Source organism: Phyllobates terribilis, unplaced genomic scaffold (genome assembly GCF_046119375.1).
Source record: "Phyllobates terribilis strain yellow unplaced genomic scaffold, ASM4611937v1 Scaffold_682__1_contigs__length_827410, whole genome shotgun sequence".
NCBI classification, from domain to species: Eukaryota; Metazoa; Chordata; class Amphibia; order Anura; family Dendrobatidae; genus Phyllobates; species Phyllobates terribilis.
The window spans coordinates 532796-551045 of record NW_027363442.1 but is presented as its reverse complement, the minus strand read 5'-3'; the positions used below and the strand labels follow the sequence as shown (position 1 = coordinate 551045).

Sequence of the window (18250 nt, the reverse complement as noted above, 5' to 3'; positions counted from 1 at the left end):
AACACCGTTGGAAGGGAGGAGAACCAATTAAGGCGGGGGGTGGGGTGGAACGAGCAGCTGTCTACCCTTAGCAGGAGGGCTCCTGATTACATACCTCTCCTGCTGCTGCTGCTGCTGCTGGCTGTCCAGCAGCAGACTGAAGGTGGCTGCTGCTGTGCACAGGTATATAAAGGCTCAGAGCCTATTATGACACGTGCAGCCAGCGTTCCATTGCCACATTCCATCTACTGCAGGCAGGATACCTGGCTGGCTGAATGTCGCTGAGAAGCTCACAGAGACCGCCATAAGCAACAGTTTAACAGAATGCCACAGACTAATCAACCAAACTTTTTGGGTTGGGTTCTCTTTTATAGTCTGCAGGCATTAAATGAAAGAAGTCAGTGTTCCAGCAGAAGGAGACAACGTTTCAGAAAAGGCATTGTAGCAAACCAAAAAAGAAATTTTAAGTGCAGCAGAGTAACCAGCGCACATACCTGTTAGCTCAGGTGAGTTTAAAAGGCTGCTGTTGATAACAAGGGCATTTGCTAAATAGATGGTGTGTGTGCAACAATATACTGAAAGGTCAATTATATTGTGCAGCTTATCTCACCACCTGTAGTTATTTAGGTGAAAGCTCCAAAATGCTTGCCTAATATGTCTGTTTATCCAAAAGGAAGTAAAAAGGGAGAGCTAGAAAGATAGCATTGCATCACATTACATGGCAATGCAATGCACAGTTGCTGAAGTTGAACCAAAATGAGCTTGTAATCTGGCTTCTGCAACTTTGAACATGAAAAATCCAATGAGGAGAAGAAAAGCAAAGCCAAAGAGTCCATCCCCAAATCCGACAAACAAGCAAAATGAACAAAAAACATTGAATTCAATTCTTTCTGATTTTAGAAACTGCATTAAAGAAGGGGTGCACCGGTCCTGGAGATACTGCAATACCAGGTCAATGCGTGGAGTGGACAGAGCAAGCTCTTTTTCCATCTCCCTGTTCTAAAAATCCATTTAATATATGGTTCCCAGATAGGGGACGTATCAGATATTAAACTGATAAGAACAGATACTACACTTGATCTTAGCCAAAAGGCCGAGAAGCGATAACCAGAATTGGTTTCAAACTACGGAGCCACCCAAGGATCCTGAAAAGTCCATTTGTGGAGATGAGCTCCTGGACTCCCGTTAAGAAGACATGTTGTCAACCTCTAGATCCCTTACATGCCTGCACTTTTCGGCTTGCTGCTGCTGCAATCCACGCGTTTTAGATCTGCATAACTCCACCTCTTTAAACACAGCACCTTCACCCCCTGCTGTTCCCACCCGCCTCAACACCGTTGGAAGGGAGGAGAACCAATTAAGGCGGGGGGTGGGGTGGAACGAGCAGCTGTCTACCCTTAGCAGGAGGGCTCCTGATTACATACCTCTCCTGCTGCTGCTGCTGCTGGCTGTCCAGCAGCAGACTGAAGGTGGCTGCTGCTGTGCACAGGTATATAAAGGCTCAGAGCCTATTATGACACGCGCAGCCAGCGTTCCATTGCCACATTCCATCTACTGCAGGCAGGATACCTGGCTGGCTGAATGTCGCTGAGAAGCTCACAGAGACCGCCATAAGCAACAGTTTAACAGAATGCCACAGACTAATCAACCAAACTTTTTGGGTTGGGTTCTCTTTTATAGTCTGCAGGCATTAAATGAAAGAAGTCAGTGTTCCAGGAGAAGGAGACAACGTTTCAGAAAAGGCATTGTAGCAAACCAAAAAAGAAATTTTAAGCGCAGCAGAGTAACCAGCGCACATACCTGTTAGCTCAGGTGAGTTTAAAAGGCTGCTGTTGATAACAAGGGCATTTGCTAAATAGATGGTGTGTGTGCAACAATATACTGAAAGGTCAATTATATTGTGCAGCTTATCTCACCACCTGTAGTTATTTAGGTGAAAGCTCCAAAATGCTTGCCTAATATGTCTGTTTATCCAAAAGGAAGTAAAAAGGGAGAGCTAGAAAGATAGCATTGCATCACATTACATGGCAATGCAATGCACAGTTGCTGAAGTTGAACCAAAATGAGCTTGTAATCTGGCTTCTGCAACTTTGAACATGAAAAATCCAATGAGGAGAAGAAAAGCAAAGCCAAAGAGTCCATCCCCAAATCCGACAAACAAGCAAAATGAACAAAAAACATTGAATTCAATTCTTTCTGATTTTAGAAACTGCATTAAAGAAGGGGTGCACCGGTCCTGGAGATACTGCAATACCAGGTCAATGCGTGGAGTGGACAGAGCAAGCTCTTTTTCCATCTCCCTGTTCTAAAAATCCATTTAATATATGGTCCCCAGATAGGGGACGTATCAGATATTAAACTGATAAGAACAGATACTACACTTGATCTTAGCCAAAAGGCCGAGAAGCGATAACCAGAATTGGTTTCAAACTACGGAGCCACCCAAGGATCCTGAAAAGTCCATTTGTGGAGATGAGCTCCTGGACTCCCGTTAAGAAGACATGTTGTCAACCTCTAGATCCCTTACATGCCTGCACTTTTCGGCTTGCTGCTGCAATCCACGCGTTTTAGATCTCATAACTCCACCTCTTTAAACACAGCACCTTCACCCCCTGCTGTTCCCACCCGCCTCAACACCGTTGGAAGGGAGGAGAACCAATTAAGGCGGGGGGTGGGGTGGAACGAGCAGCTGTCTACCCTTAGCAGGAGGGCTCCTGATTACATACCTCTCCTGCTGCTGCTGCTGCTGGCTGTCCAGCAGCAAACTGAAGGTGGCTGCTGCTGTGCACAGGTATATAAAGGCTCAGAGCCTATTATGACACGCGCAGCCAGCGTTCCATTGCCACATTCCATCTACTGCAGGCAGGATACCTGGCTGGCTGAATGTCGCTGAGAAGCTCACAGAGACCGCCATAAGCAACAGTTTAACAGAATGCCACAGACTAATCAACCAAACTTTTTGGGTTGGGTTCTCTTTTATAGTCTGCAGGCATTAAATGAAAGAAGTCAGTGTTCCAGCAGAAGGAGACAACGTTTCAGAAAAGGCATTGTAGCAAACCAAAAAAGAAATTTTAAGCGCAGCAGAGTAACCAGCGCACATACCTGTTAGCTCAGGTGAGTTTAAAAGGCTGCTGTTGATAACAAGGGCATTTGCTAAATAGATGGTGTGTGTGCAACAATATACTGAAAGGTCAATTATATTGTGCAGCTTATCTCACCACCTGTAGTTATTTAGGTGAAAGCTCCAAAATGCTTGCCTAATATGTCTGTTTATCCAAAAGGAAGTAAAAAGGGAGAGCTAGAAAGATAGCATTGCATCACATTACATGGCAATGCAATGCACAGTTGCTGAAGTTGAACCAAAATGAGCTTGTAATCTGGCTTCTGCAACTTTGAACATGAAAAATCCAATGAGGAGAAGAAAAGCAAAGCCAAAGAGTCCATCCCCAAATCCGACAAACAAGCAAAATGAACAAAAAACATTGAATTCAATTCTTTCTGATTTTAGAAACTGCATTAAAGAAGGGGTGCACCGGTCCTGGAGATACTGCAATACCAGGTCAATGCGTGGAGTGGACAGAGCAAGCTCTTTTTCCATCTCCCTGTTCTAAAAATCCATTTAATATATGGTCCCCAGATAGGGGACGTATCAGATATTAAACTGATAAGAACAGATACTACACTTGATCTTAGCCAAAAGGCCGAGAAGCGATAACCAGAATTGGTTTCAAACTACGGAGCCACCCAAGGATCCTGAAAAGTCCATTTGTGGAGATGAGCTCCTGGACTCCCGTTAAGAAGACATGTTGTCAACCTCTAGATCCCTTACATGCCTGCACTTTTCGGCTTGCTGCTGCTGCAATCCACGCGTTTTAGATCTGCATAACTCCACCTCTTTAAACACAGCACCTTCACCCCCTGCTGTTCCCACCCGCCTCAACACCGTTGGAAGGGAGGAGAACCAATTAAGGCGGGGGGTGGGGTGGAACGAGCAGCTGTCTACCCTTAGCAGGAGGGCTCCTGATTACATACCTCTCCTGCTGCTGCTGCTGCTGGCTGTCCAGCAGCAGACTGAAGGTGGCTGCTGCTGTGCACAGGTATATAAAGGCTCAGAGCCTATTATGACACGCGCAGCCAGCGTTCCATTGCCACATTCCATCTACTGCAGGCAGGATACCTGGCTGGCTGAATGTCGCTGAGAAGCTCACAGAGACCGCCATAAGCAACAGTTTAACAGAATGCCACAGACTAATCAACCAAACTTTTTGGGTTGGGTTCTCTTTTATAGTCTGCAGGCATTAAATGAAAGAAGTCAGTGTTCCAGCAGAAGGAGACAACGTTTCAGAAAAGGCATTGTAGCAAACCAAAAAAGAAATTTTAAACGCAGCAGAGTAACCAGCGCACATACCTGTTAGCTCAGGTGAGTTTAAAAGGCTGCTGTTGATAACAAGGGCATTTGCTAAATAGATGGTGTGTGTGCAACAATATACTGAAAGGTCAATTATATTGTGCAGCTTATCTCACCACCTGTAGTTATTTAGGTGAAAGCTCCAAAATGCTTGCCTAATATGTCTGTTTATCCAAAAGGAAGTAAAAAGGGAGAGCTAGAAAGATAGCATTGCATCACATTACATGGCAATGCAATGCACAGTTGCTGAAGTTGAACCAAAATGAGCTTGTAATCTGGCTTCTGCAACTTTGAACATGAAAAATCCAATGAGGAGAAGAAAAGCAAAGCCAAAGAGTCCATCCCCAAATCCGACAAACAAGCAAAATGAACAAAAAACATTGAATTCAATTCTTTCTGATTTTAGAAACTGCATTAAAGAAGGGGTGCACCGGTCCTGGAGATACTGCAATACCAGGTCAATGCGTGGAGTGGACAGAGCAAGCTCTTTTTCCATCTCCCTGTTCTAAAAATCCATTTAATATATGGTCCCCAGATAGGGGACGTATCAGATATTAAACTGATAAGAACAGATACTACACTTGATCTTAGCCAAAAGGCCGAGAAGCGATAACCAGAATTGGTTTCAAACTACGGAGCCACCCAAGGATCCTGAAAAGTCCATTTGTGGAGATGAGCTCCTGGACTCCCGTTAAGAAGACATGTTGTCAACCTCTAGATCCCTTACATGCCTGCACTTTTCGGCTTGCTGCTGCTGCAATCCACGCGTTTTAGATCTGCATAACTCCACCTCTTTAAACACAGCACCTTCACCCCCTGCTGTTCCCACCCGCCTCAACACCCTTGGAAGGGAGGAGAACCAATTAAGGCGGGGGGTGGGGTGGAACGAGCAGCTGTCTACCCTTAGCAGGAGGGCTCCTGATTACATACCTCTCCTGCTGCTGCTGCTGCTGGCTGTCCAGCAGCAGACTGAAGGTGGCTGCTGCTGTGCACAGGTATATAAAGGCTCAGAGCCTATTATGACACGCGCAGCCAGCGTTCCATTGCCACATTCCATCTACTGCAGGCAGGATACCTGGCTGGCTGAATGTCGCTGAGAAGCTCACAGAGACCGCCATAAGCAACAGTTTAACAGAATGCCACAGCCTAATCAACCAAACTTTTTGGGTTGGGTTCTCTTTTATAGTCTGCAGGCATTAAATGAAAGAAGTCAGTGTTCCAGCAGAAGGAGACAACGTTTCAGAAAAGGCATTGTAGCAAACCAAAAAAGAAATTTTAAGCGCAGCAGAGTAACCAGCGCACATACCTGTTAGCTCAGGTGAGTTTAAAAGGCTGCTGTTGATAACAAGGGCATTTGCTAAATAGATGGTGTGTGTGCAACAATATACTGAAAGGTCAATTATATTGTGCAGCTTATCTCACCACCTGTAGTTATTTAGGTGAAAGCTCCAAAATGCTTGCCTAATATGTCTGTTTATCCAAAAGGAAGTAAAAAGGGAGAGCTAGAAAGATAGCATTGCATCACATTACATGGCAATGCAATGCACAGTTGCTGAAGTTGAACCAAAATGAGCTTGTAATCTGGCTTCTGCAACTTTGAACATGAAAAATCCAATGAGGAGAAGAAAAGCAAAGCCAAAGAGTCCATCCCCAAATCCGACAAACAAGCAAAATGAACAAAAAACATTGAATTCAATTCTTTCTGATTTTAGAAACTGCATTAAAGAAGGGGTGCACCGGTCCTGGAGATACTGCAATACCAGGTCAATGCGTGGAGTGGACAGAGCAAGCTCTTTTTCCATCTCCCTGTTCTAAAAATCCATTTAATATATGGTCCCCAGATAGGGGACGTATCAGATATTAAACTGATAAGAACAGATTTTTTTTTTTTTTTTTTTTTTTTTCTCCTCAGACGAGGAAATTCCACAGTCTATGGAAACCAGACAAAGGAAAATTCCATCAAAACAGCTGCGTCAAATCCAATACGCAATTTGCTGTCCCCATCATCATCGGAAATATTTATTTCATATTTCAAAACAACAATAACAAAAATCAAGAGGTACTAACAATATATCTCCACTTTTTAACTTTCCATATTCCCTCCGCATCCACTTCCCCTCTCCTCTTTTTGTCCCATAGGAAACACACATACATCTTCCCCAAAATCACCTTCACACTATCCTTTACAGCAATTTCCTTCCTTTTAAACACATACACATTCCTCAGATCCCATAACACTTCCTTTATACATGCAAGCATCAACCACAAGACTCTTTCCTTCGTCCCATCACATATTCCCAAACCAAACATAAACAACTCAAAAGACAACAAATTCACACCACACAATTCTTTACACAAAGGCCCCATTCTCCCAATCACATCTCTAGCATACTGGCAATTCCAAAAAACATGCAACACACTTTCCCTTCCACCACAGCCATTTCTTGGACACATTTCACTCCTCACCAAACCTCTATTCCTCTGAAATTCTCTCACAGGTAATACTCCATGTAAAGACTGCCACACAACTTCACTCTGTTTGTTGGTCATACCACTCATCCGCACTTTCTTCCAAACCTTCTGCACATCACCACCCCTAACCATATTTATTCCACATTCTACCTCTCTACATTCAATCATCCTATACACAGCCTTCTTATTCTCCAGCAATCTCACATCTGCATCACACAGTTCATACCTCACCAAAAACTTATAAACCCACACATACCATACAGGCACCTCAAAAGCAATCGGACATCGCAAATCCCTTTCTTGCCACTTTAAACGAAACAAATACGCTCCAAATAAATACCTACACATAGATGAAAACTTTCCATCCGCCCTAATCACTTTCAAAACAAACACAACGATATTCACACCAAAAAACACGTCCAAATTCGGAAAACCCAAACCACCTTTTTCCACTCTTTTAACCAAAATTTCTCTCCTAGCTCTCTCCATTTTCGAGTTCCACAAAAAAACAAATAAAATTCTATTCAAGCTTCTCATACACATATATCCTGGTGGAAATACTACCGCAATATATAAAAATATTGGCAACACCACACTCTTAACAATTAAAATCTTCCCAAAAAAGGATAAACTCCTCAATTTCCAAAAATTCAACTTCTGCTCAACTTTTCCTTTCGCATCATCCCAACTTTCTTTCCCATCCAAACTCTCTGAAAACTTCACACCCAAAACTTTAATAGGTCCATTCACTACATTCACACCTACATCCCTACTTAAACTTCCGCCTCCAAAACCCTTACACTCACTCTTTTCCCAATTCACTTTAAACGCAGATGCACCACAAAAAATAGACACTAACAACTTCACCCGCCTCACCGAACATTCAGAATCACATAATACACACACGTCATCCATATAACCACTCACCTTCCATTCTTTTCCTCCACCTCCCGGCACTTGCACACCACGAATTACCTTATCTTTCCTCAGCATACACAACAATGGCTCAATTGCACAAATAAATGCTACAGGGGACAAAGGACACCCCTGTCGCACACCCGAAAACACATTCACTTTCCTACCCACATACCCATTCATTAAAACACAGCTATAAACACCCGCATACAAACTTCTCACTCGCCCAACAAAATCAGCCGGAAAACCCATTTTTAACAACACTCTGAACAAAAAACCATGCGACAACCTATCATAAGCCTTTTCAAAATCCAAACTTAACAAAAATACACTCTTCTTACGACCCATGCAATCCCATAGACAATCTCTTAACATACACACACACTCATGAATCCGCCTCCCAGGTACCGCACAACACTGCTCATCCCCAATCACACTCTCTATCACATCACGCATCCTATTAGCCATAAGTTTTGCATAGATTTTATAATCACAATTAAGTAACGTTATTGGCCTCCAATTCCTCAGACTTTTCAAATCCCCTTTCTTAGGAATTAACACAACCAAACCTGCACGCATACTCTCAGTCACCTCCATGTTTCCCCACATATACTTACATACATCCACAAAGTCCTTACCAATCACACCCCACATCACACGATAAAATTCTACTGGGAGGCCATCCTCCCCCGGCGTCTTATTCAAAGCCATACTACACATAACCTTCCATACCTCATCACCAGTCACCTCACCCATCACTCTCTCTCTTTCTGCTTCACTCAACTTACTCTCTAACACACTCAAAACATCATTCTCCAAACATTCATCCCTCTGTTTCACTGCATACAGATCCTCATAAAACTTAGCCACCTCTTCACACATATCCTCTCCACTCACCTCACTTCCATCTGCTCCATACACCACGCTCATACTCTGTTTCTTTCCAAAAACTTTTTTAAAGAAAAACCGAGAACATTTCTCATCCTGCTCCATCTTATCAATCTTTGCCCTAAACACTATGCTTCTCCCTCTCTCCAACAAAAACTCACTAATCTCCTTTTTTACCTCTAAAATATCCTCCTCCACCTCAACTCCTCCTTCCCTTAACTTATACAAAACGCTCAACCGCGCGTTCAGTTTAACAAAACTCTCTCTTTTAATTGCTGCATACTTGTATCCTAAATTTTTAAAGAACATTTTTGCTTGTTTCTTCACCCAGTCCCACCACTCACAAACATTCCTGAACTCATTTTTATGCTTACACCATTCTTCATACCGCCTTTCATACTCCTTTCTCACATCTTCATTCTCTAACAGTTTAACATTTAACTTCCACAATCCTCTCCCAAACACTCCATCAACTTTTATATCCAACTCACACAACATACACACATGATCTGAAAAAAGAACGTTTTCCTGCCTATAATTAACAGAAACCATATTTTTAGAAATAAAACAATAATCCAATCTGGATTGTACCCTACCACTCTCAGAAAAGAAAGTGTTCAACAAAGGATTCATGTTACACACGCGCTGCATATCACACAACCCAAAATCATTCACTAACTCCAATAATGCTTTCCCAGACACATCCACATTCACTCTCCCCACATCACAGTTCATATCACCCACAATTACCACAGGTATTCTTCCTGGAACAAAAAGCTTAATTTTTTCAAATAAATTTTTGCGCTCATTTTTTTCAACTGGCGCATAAACATTAATAACACAAAACTTTACATTCTTGTATACAAAATTAGCAAGGATACATCTCCCCACCTCAATAACCAAATAATCACTCAAAACAACCTCCCTTCCTTTAACCAAAATACCCACACCATCATTCTTATTACATGCACTCCCCGACCACACAGACGCTCCATAAGACCATTCATCCCCTTTCACACCATCCACTACCCCACATTCTTGTAAACAAAAAATAGATGCATTTTGCATAGCTAAAAACTCAAAAATAGCAGCTCTTCTTACTTTACTTTTAAACACTCTTACGTTTTGGGACACTATGGTAAATCCCATAATACTTCTACTCCTTCACCAATTACACAAAGAAATAGCCTTTGGCCTAAACCAAAGCTCACAAGAGGACAAAAAGAAAAAACATTTACAATATTATATGGTGACACTATCCAGCACCACCACTATCCTCCTCCGCCATCAGAACAGAACAGCTGGTTTCCGACCCGCTGGCTTCACCAGCCACACTCCTCATTCTGGCAGTTCTGATCTTCCTCTGAGGCTCACTAAAATCTGCATCATCACTGCCCCCACCATCCTCCCTACGACTCTTCTTTGCACCCCTATCATCCTCCGAAGAAAAATCTTCAATGTTTTCAGGACCCGAAGGGTGTTCAGGACTGTCGGGTTCCGAGATTTGCACTTCACATCCTGTTGCGTCCATTGCCTCTCCAAAAGTCATCATCTCAGGCAGCTCTGCTTCCACCACTTTCCTAGATATTCTCGCAGACACTGCCTTTTTCTCCACCTTTGCCACTTCCCTCCAGAACTCCTTTTCTTCCCTCCGCTTCTTCCTCATTTCTTCAGCAGAAGAAGAACATGGTCTCAGGGACACCGCCTCTGGCGCCGTAGAGGGAGAGGCTCTACCAGTTTCCTGCCTCCTTCCCTCTCTCTCCTCCCTCTCCAATCTTTCCAGCACTTTCAGTGCGCTTGCCATCTGCCTCCTCTCCAGCTCCTCCTCCTTCTGTTCTTTATCAGAACGTCTAGGTGCACTCATAGGACAGTCCTTATACATGTGATCACTACTCCCACAGACATCACAGGACTTGGCCTCTGGACACTGGTTGGCCATATGCCCCTCCTTTCTGCAATTTCGGCAACACTGCCCTTTAAGGCATGTTACCATGGTATGTCCGAAAGAAAAGCATCTACGGCAAAACATGGGCTGGCCTGGGTAAAAGAGGAAACCTCTATGGCCTGCAACGGAAAAATTTGATGGAGGGTGTCTAAAGCCCCCCACACTGTCAGGATCCCTTTTCAATTTCACACGGAATTTATACTGACAGTTAAAGATTCCTAGACAATTGACTTGCTTCACTCCCTTCCGCACATATTCACAGTAGCGAGAGAGGAAGCACTCCAGCAGCTCAGGGTCTGTAAAAGGGTTATAGACAGTCACAGTCACCTCCTTTTCTTGCAGACCAAACAAAGGTTCCCATCTAACTCCTTCCAAGCAGGGGTCACTAGAGTGACCACGGAGCCATTCAAAGACATTAAGGCAAACATCCTGGTCCATAAAGGTAACGTCATAATTACCTTGACGTGAAAATTCGTTGACACTGAAGATCTCAGAACGTCTTGCTCCAGCTTTGCCTTCAACGATGTCTTGGACAATGAAAACCACGTTGTTCTTGTTCTGGTCAGATGGATCCACGGACAAACGGATGGTGTTCTTCACAAAAGACATCTTGGATTCTGTCGGTATGGAATACCACAGGAAAAAGCAGAAAATCCTCCACAAAAGGGTCCGGATTCCTCCAGGAGACTCGCACCAATCAAGGTACAGTCATACGATCGCAGCCAAAAGGCCGAGAAGCGATAACCAGAATTGGTTTCAAACTACGGAGCCACCCAAGGATCCTGAAAAGTCCATTTGTGGAGATGAGCTCCTGGACTCCCGTTAAGAAGACATGTTGTCAACCTCTAGATCCCTTACATGCCTGCACTTTTCGGCTTGCTGCTGCTGCAATCCACGCGTTTTAGATCTGCATAACTCCACCTCTTTAAACACAGCACCTTCACCCCCTGCTGTTCCCACCCGCCTCAACACCCTTGGAAGGGAGGAGAACCAATTAAGGCGGGGGGTGGGGTGGAACGAGCAGCTGTCTACCCTTAGCAGGAGGGCTCCTGATTACATACCTCTCCTGCTGCTGCTGCTGCTGGCTGTCCAGCAGCAGACTGAAGGTGGCTGCTGCTGTGCACAGGTATATAAAGGCTCAGAGCCTATTATGACACGCGCAGCCAGCGTTCCTTTGCCACATTCCATCTACTGCAGGCAGGATACCTGGCTGGCTGAATGTCGCTGAGAAGCTCACAGAGACCGCCATAAGCAACAGTTTAACAGAATGCCACAGACTAATCAACCAAACTTTTTGGGTTGGGTTCTCTTTTATAGTCTGCAGGCATTAAATGAAAGAAGTCAGTGTTCCAGCAGAAGGAGACAACGTTTCAGAAAAGGCATTGTAGCAAACCAAAAAAGAAATTTTAAGCGCAGCAGAGTAACCAGCGCACATACCTGTTAGCTCAGGTGAGTTTAAAAGGCTGCTGTTGATAACAAGGGCATTTGCTAAATAGATGGTGTGTGTGCAACAATATACTGAAAGGTCAATTATATTGTGCAGCTTATCTCACCACCTGTAGTTATTTAGGTGAAAGCTCCAAAATGCTTGCCTAATATGTCTGTTTATCCAAAAGGAAGTAAAAAGGGAGAGCTAGAAAGATAGCATTGCATCACATTACATGGCAATGCAATGCACAGTTGCTGAAGTTGAACCAAAATGAGCTTGTAATCTGGCTTCTGCAACTTTGAACATGAAAAATCCAATGAGGAGAAGAAAAGCAAAGCCAAAGAGTCCATCCCCAAATCCGACAAACAAGCAAAATGAACAAAAAACATTGAATTCAATTCTTTCTGATTTTAGAAACTGCATTAAAGAAGGGGTGCACCGGTCCTGGAGATACTGCAATACCAGGTCAATGCGTGGAGTGGACAGAGCAAGCTCTTTTTCCATCTCCCTGTTCTAAAAATCCATTTAATATATGGTCCCCAGATAGGGGACGTATCAGATATTAAACTGATAAGAACAGATACTACACTTGATCTTAGCCAAAAGGCCGAGAAGCGATAACCAGAATTGGTTTCAAACTACGGAGCCACCCAAGGATCCTGAAAAGTCCATTTGTGGAGATGAGCTCCTGGACTCCCGTTAAGAAGACATGTTGTCAACCTCTAGATCCCTTACATGCCTGCACTTTTCGGCTTGCTGCTGCTGCAATCCACGCGTTTTAGATCTGCATAACTCCACATCTTTAAACACAGCACCTTCACCCCCTGCTGTTCCCACCCGCCTCAACACCGTTGGAAGGGAGGAGAACCAATTAAGGCGGGGGGTGGGGTGGAACGAGCAGCTGTCTACCCTTAGCAGGAGGGCTCCTGATTACATACCTCTCCTGCTGCTGCTGCTGCTGGCTGTCCAGCAGCAGACTGAAGGTGGCTGCTGCTGTGCACAGGTATATAAAGGCTCAGAGCCTATTATGACACGCGCAGCCAGCGTTCCATTGCCACATTCCATCTACTGCAGGCAGGATACCTGGCTGGCTGAATGTCGCTGAGAAGCTCACAGAGACCGCCATAAGCAACAGTTTAACAGAATGCCACGGACTAATCAACCAAACTTTTTGGGTTGGGTTCTCTTTTATAGTCTGCAGGCATTAAATGAAAGAAGTCAGTGTTCCAGCAGAAGGAGACAACGTTTCAGAAAAGGCATTGTAGCAAACCAAAAAAGAAATTTTAAGCGCAGCAGAGTAACCAGCGCACATACCTGTTAGCTCAGGTGAGTTTAAAAGGCTGCTGTTGATAACAAGGGCATTTGCTAAATAGATGGTGTGTGTGCAACAATATACTGAAAGGTCAATTATATTGTGCAGCTTATCTCACCACCTGTAGTTATTTAGGTGAAAGCTCCAAAATGCTTGCCTAATATGTCTGTTTATCCAAAAGGAAGTAAAAAGGGAGAGCTAGAAAGATAGCATTGCATCACATTACATGGCAATGCAATGCACAGTTGCTGAAGTTGAACCAAAATGAGCTTGTAATCTGGCTTCTGCAACTTTGAACATGAAAAATCCAATGAGGAGAAGAAAAGCAAAGCCAAAGAGTCCATCCCCAAATCCGACAAACAAGCAAAATGAACAAAAAACATTGAATTCAATTCTTTCTGATTTTAGAAACTGCATTAAAGAAGGGGTGCACCGGTCCTGGAGATACTGCAATACCAGGTCAATGCGTGGAGTGGACAGAGCAAGCTCTTTTTCCATCTCCCTGTTCTAAAAATCCATTTAATATATGGTCCCCAGATAGGGGACGTATCAGATATTAAACTGATAAGAACAGATTTTTTTTTTTTTTTTTTTCTTAACACTCAGATTACAAGTACCATCTCGATTCCATACTTCTGAAAACGGTGATGGACCAAATCCATCATCGTGTCATTTTTAAACAAAAAAACATTATTTAATGCATATACAAAAAAAACAAAACAACAACCAGTATTTCCTCTCAGACACATAATATATAGAGGAAGGAAACAAAACACATTACTGCATTCCTCCCTTCAACGCATAATATGTTAGATACTCCAACAGTCCTTTCTCTTGCGAGAAAGATTCAAAGTTTGTATTCACATAATCTATCCATGTCCTTCCCACCTTATAGGTTTCAAAAAACCTCTCTTTATTTGCCTTCACACTTGCGATTACCTTTGGAAAAAAAGCTTCAAAACACACACCACTTCCCTTCATTTCCGCAATTCCTTTTTTAACTTTGTCCATTTCTTTATCAGCTTCCTCCTCTTCTGTTTGCCTCTGAACCTCTACCGTCTTCTTTTTTTCTTTCTTTTCCGCCTTTGCACTTTCCATCTTCTCCTTATTACTCTTTCTCTTTGGGCATTCCTTAAACCTATGCCCAATTTCCATACACAGGTTACACTTATTCCTTTCTACTGGACATGATTTAGAAACATGTCCTTCCGCTTTACACTTGCAACACTTTTCTGCAGTACAGTCTTCACGTTTATGACCATATACCTCACAAATTGAACAAAAGGAATCCATCCCATTAAAGAATAAATTCCCACTTACTTTACCAAGCTTAAACCTTTGAGGCGGGTAGGAAAAACTCCTATCCTTGTTCATGTTAAATTCCACAAAAAATTTCCACTTTCCCGTCCATACTCCGAATTCATTCATTACTTTACCTTTTGATACTACAGACTTGGCAAAACCACTCAAAAACGTGACAATGTCCTCTTCTGGAACCAGTGGTGAAAACATTTTCACTGTCACCATCTTTTCACTACTAAATACGTGACGTTGAAACCGAATTCCAACAAACTTCTCATGTCTCAATTCATCAAAAGAATCCATATAGTTCTCCAAAATCTTCCTAGACTCAAAAAACACGTCATAGACACCCTTTTGGGGATAATCCATAACTGCCACGATGTCTTCTTTATTCACCTTTGCGACACCCAAGATGATCTCCTTCATAATAAACCGAAAGTCCTTAACCTTCTGACAGTCTCTCCGGACAAAAATCCGGAAAGCGGTCTCCACACGTGCATGTTCTGGAACCTCCAACTTCGGCCACAACTCCGCCTCTGTTGCCATGATTCTCCAACAGAATGAGCGTAATCTCCACTCCAACACACAGAAGGAGCGAGTATGATCACTTCCCGTTGTCTGGGGACTAAGCCGACACGCCTATAGCAGCAAGGGGGTGAAGTCCCCACAATTAGGTAAGGACGATCCCCCAAGGCCGACGAGCCAGGTACCCTAGACACCTCCAACCAAAACCAAGGCAGCAATCGCTAAATCACTGCACTTGATCTTAGCCAAAAGGCCGAGAAGCGATAACCAGAATTGGTTTCAAACTACGGAGCCACCCAAGGATCCTGAAAAGTCCATTTGTGGAGATGAGCTCCTGGACTCCCGTTAAGAAGACATGTTGTCAACCTCTAGATCCCTTACATGCCTGCACTTTTCGGCTTGCTGCTGCTGCAATCCACGCGTTTTAGATCTGCATAACTCCACCTCTTTAAACACAGCACCTTCACCCCCTGCTGTTCCCACCCGCCTCAACACCGTTGGAAGGGAGGAGAACCAATTAAGGCGGGGGGTGGGGTGGAACGAGCAGCTGTCTACCCTTAGCAGGAGGGCTCCTGATTACATACCTCTCCTGCTGCTGCTGCTGCTGCTGGCTGTCCAGCAGCAGACTGAAGGTGGCTGCTGCTGTGCACGGGTATATAAAGGCTCAGAGCCTATTATGACACGCGCAGCCAGCGTTCCATTGCCACATTCCATCTACTGCAGGCAGGATACCTGGCTGGCTGAATGTCGCTGAGAAGCTCACAGAGACCGCCATAAGCAACAGTTTAACAGAATGCCACAGACTAATCAACCAAACTTTTTGGGTTGGGTTCTCTTTTATAGTCTGCAGGCATTAAATGAAAGAAGTCAGTGTTCCAGCAGAAGGAGACAACGTTTCAGAAAAGGCATTGTAGCAAACCAAAAAAGAAATTTTAAGCGCAGCAGAGTAACCAGCGCACATACCTGTTAGCTCAGGTGAGTTTAAAAGGCTGCTGTTGATAACAAGGGCATTTGCTAAATAGATGGTGTGTGTGCAACAATATACTGAAATTTCAATTATATTGTGCAGCTTATCTCACCACCTGTAGTTATTTAGGTGAAAGCTCCAAAATGCTTGCCTAATATGTCTGTTTATCCAAAAGGAAGTAAAAAGGGAGAGCTAGAAAGATAGCATTGCATCACATTACATGGCAATGCAATGCACAGTTGCTGAAGTTGAACCAAAATGAGCTTGTAATCTGGCTTCTGCAACTTTGAACATGAAATATCCAATGAGGAGAAGAAAAGCAAAGCCAAAGAGTCCATCCCCAAATCCGACAAACAAGCAAAATGAACAAAAAACATTGAATTCAATTCTTTCTGATTTTAGAAACTGCATTAAAGAAGGGGTGCACCGGTCCTGGAGATACTGCAATACCAGGTCAATGCGTGGAGTGGACAGAGCAAGCTCTTTTTCCATCTCCCTGTTCTAAAAATCCATTTAATATATGGTCCCCAGATAGGGGACGTATCAGATATTAAACTGATAAGAACAGATACTACACTTGATCTTAGCCAAAAGGCCGAGAAGCGATAACCAGAATTGGTTTCAAACTACGGAGCCACCCAAGGATCCTGAAAAGTCCATTTGTGGAGATGAGCTCCTGGACTCCCGTTAAGAAGACATGTTGTCAACCTCTAGATCCCTTACATGCCTGCACTTTTCGGCTTGCTGCTGCTGCAATCCACGCGTTTTAGATCTGCATAACTCCACCTCTTTAAACACAGCACCTTCACCCCCTGCTGTTCCCACCCGCCTCAACACCGTTGGAAGGGAGGAGAACCAATTAAGGCGGGGGGTGGGGTGGAACGAGCAGCTGTCTACCCTTAGCAGGAGGGCTCCTGATTACATACCTCTCCTGCTGCTGCTGCTGGCTGTCCAGCAGCAGACTGAAGGTGGCTGCTGCTGTGCACAGGTATATAAAGGCTCAGAGCCTATTATGACACGCGCAGCCAGCGTTCCATTGCCACATTCCATCTACTGCAGGCAGGATACCTGGCTGGCTGAATGTCGCTGAGAAGCTCACAGAGACCGCCATAAGCAACAGTTTAACAGAATGCCACAGACTAATCAACCAAACTTTTTGGGTTGGGTTCTCTTTTATAGTCTGCAGGCATTAAATGAAAGAAGTCAGTGTTCCAGCAGAAGGAGACAACGTTTCAGAAAAGGCATTGTAGCAAACCAAAAAAGAAATTTTAAGCGCAGCAGAGTAACCAGCGCACATACCTGTTAGCTCAGGTGAGTTTAAAAGGCTGCTGTTGATAACAAGGGCATTTGCTAAATAGATGGTGTGTGTGCAACAATATACTGAAAGGTCAATTATATTGTGCAGCTTATCTCACCACCTGTAGTTATTTAGGTGAAAGCTCCAAAATGCTTGCCTAATATGTCTGTTTATCCAAAAGGAAGTAAAAAGGGAGAGCTAGAAAGATAGCATTGCATCACATTACATGGCAATGCAATGCACAGTTGCTGAAGTTGAACCAAAATGAGCTTGTAATCTGGCTTCTGCAACTTTGAACATGAAAAATCCAATGAGGAGAAGAAAAGCAAAGCCAAAGAGTCCATCCCCAAATCCGACAAACAAGCAAAATCAACAAAAAACATTGAATTCAATTCTTTCTGATTTTAGAAACTGCATTAAAGAAGGGGTGCACCAGTCCTGGAGATACTGCAATACCAGGTCAATGCGTGGAGTGGACAGAGCAAGCTCTTTTTCCATCTCCCTGTTCTAAAAATCCATTTAATATATGGTCCCCAGATAGGGGACGTATCAGATATTAAACTGATAAGAACAGATACTACACTTGATCTTAGCCAAAAGGCCGAGAAGCGATAACCAGAATTGGTTTCAAACTACGGAGCCACCCAAGGATCCTGAAAAGTCCATTTGTGGAGATGAGCTCCTGGACTCCCGTTAAGAAGACATGTTGTCAACCTCTAGATCCCTTACATGCCTGCACTTTTCGGCTTGCTGCTGCTGCAATCCACGCGTTTTAGATCTGCATAACTCCACCTCTTTAAACACAGCACCT

General features: G+C 43.7%; 9 non-coding genes across 9 annotated transcripts; all 9 read right to left on the bottom strand.

The window, feature by feature from the left end:
• Positions 1-893: 893 nt before the first annotated feature.
• Positions 894-1084, bottom strand: LOC141235701 (U2 spliceosomal RNA). Its single transcript, XR_012301468.1, has one exon. It is a non-coding gene; the product is annotated as a U2 spliceosomal RNA (small nuclear RNA).
• A 1115-nt stretch (positions 1085-2199) lies between these two features.
• On the bottom strand, positions 2200-2390 carry LOC141235545 (U2 spliceosomal RNA). The gene has a single exon (XR_012301317.1). It is a non-coding gene; the product is annotated as a U2 spliceosomal RNA (small nuclear RNA).
• A 1111-nt stretch (positions 2391-3501) lies between these two features.
• Positions 3502-3692, bottom strand: LOC141235544 (U2 spliceosomal RNA). The gene has a single exon (XR_012301316.1). It is a non-coding gene; the product is annotated as a U2 spliceosomal RNA (small nuclear RNA).
• Positions 3693-4807: 1115 nt separating this feature from the next.
• LOC141235543 (U2 spliceosomal RNA) lies at positions 4808-4998 on the bottom strand. Its single transcript, XR_012301315.1, has one exon. It is a non-coding gene; the product is annotated as a U2 spliceosomal RNA (small nuclear RNA).
• A 1115-nt stretch (positions 4999-6113) lies between these two features.
• On the bottom strand, positions 6114-6309 carry LOC141235773 (U2 spliceosomal RNA). Its single transcript, XR_012301534.1, has one exon. It is a non-coding gene; the product is annotated as a U2 spliceosomal RNA (small nuclear RNA).
• Positions 6310-12464: 6155 nt separating this feature from the next.
• LOC141235542 (U2 spliceosomal RNA) lies at positions 12465-12655 on the bottom strand. Its single transcript, XR_012301314.1, has one exon. It is a non-coding gene; the product is annotated as a U2 spliceosomal RNA (small nuclear RNA).
• Positions 12656-13770: 1115 nt separating this feature from the next.
• On the bottom strand, positions 13771-13956 carry LOC141235779 (U2 spliceosomal RNA). Its single transcript, XR_012301537.1, has one exon. It is a non-coding gene; the product is annotated as a U2 spliceosomal RNA (small nuclear RNA).
• A 2602-nt stretch (positions 13957-16558) lies between these two features.
• Positions 16559-16749, bottom strand: LOC141235540 (U2 spliceosomal RNA). The gene has a single exon (XR_012301312.1). It is a non-coding gene; the product is annotated as a U2 spliceosomal RNA (small nuclear RNA).
• Positions 16750-17861: 1112 nt separating this feature from the next.
• Positions 17862-18052, bottom strand: LOC141235677 (U2 spliceosomal RNA). The gene has a single exon (XR_012301445.1). It is a non-coding gene; the product is annotated as a U2 spliceosomal RNA (small nuclear RNA).
• Between the last annotated feature and the right edge of the window lie 198 nt (positions 18053-18250).